Here is an 802-nt window from a genome sequence, read left to right as displayed (position 1 = left end):
AGATAGTGGATAGAAGAGATAGATAGATGTAGATGGATAGAAGATGGATAGATACATTTATAGATAGATAGATAGGATGATAGATAGATAGGATAGATAGATAGATAGATAGATGATAGATGGATAGATAGTAGATAGATAGATGATGGATGGAATGGATGGATAGATGGATGGATGGGAGGATGGATGGATGGATAGATAGATAGATAGATAGATAGATAGATAGATCTAGATAGATAGATAGATAGATGAGATAGACGATAGATAGGCATGGATGGATCATAGTAGCTTGTAGATAGATAGCTAGATGAGATGGATAGAAATAGTAGATAGATAGATAGATGACATTTAGTAGATAGTCGAGGACAGGGATGGATAGATAGATTTAGATAGATAGCTAGATAGAGACATTTATAATAATAGATAGATAGATAGATAGATAGATAGATACATTTATAGATAGATAGATGGATGGATAGATGGATAGATGTTTATTGATCCAAAGAAAAATGGGAAATTCCGGTGTTACAGCATACAATATACATGAAATAATAATATGAATAAAATAAAATAAAATTTTAAAAAGTTTAACCCTCATGTTGTCCTTGGGTTATACTGACCCGTTTTCCTATATCATTGTTCTTTTTAACTACCTAAAATAACATGATTGATTCCACACAACGCTCTCTACTTTCATTAATTTTGGGGTGTCTTAGTCAATTTTATAGCATTTGGAGAAAAAAATTGATGTGTTTTTGAAATAGTATTGAGTCAAAGTTGACATATTCCAGTCTGTGATTAT

This window comes from Etheostoma spectabile, chromosome 8 (assembly GCF_008692095.1).
Source record: "Etheostoma spectabile isolate EspeVRDwgs_2016 chromosome 8, UIUC_Espe_1.0, whole genome shotgun sequence".
Classification (NCBI taxonomy): Eukaryota; Metazoa; Chordata; class Actinopteri; order Perciformes; family Percidae; genus Etheostoma; species Etheostoma spectabile.
The sequence above is the reverse complement of the archived record's forward strand: the minus strand, read 5'-3'. Positions refer to the sequence as shown.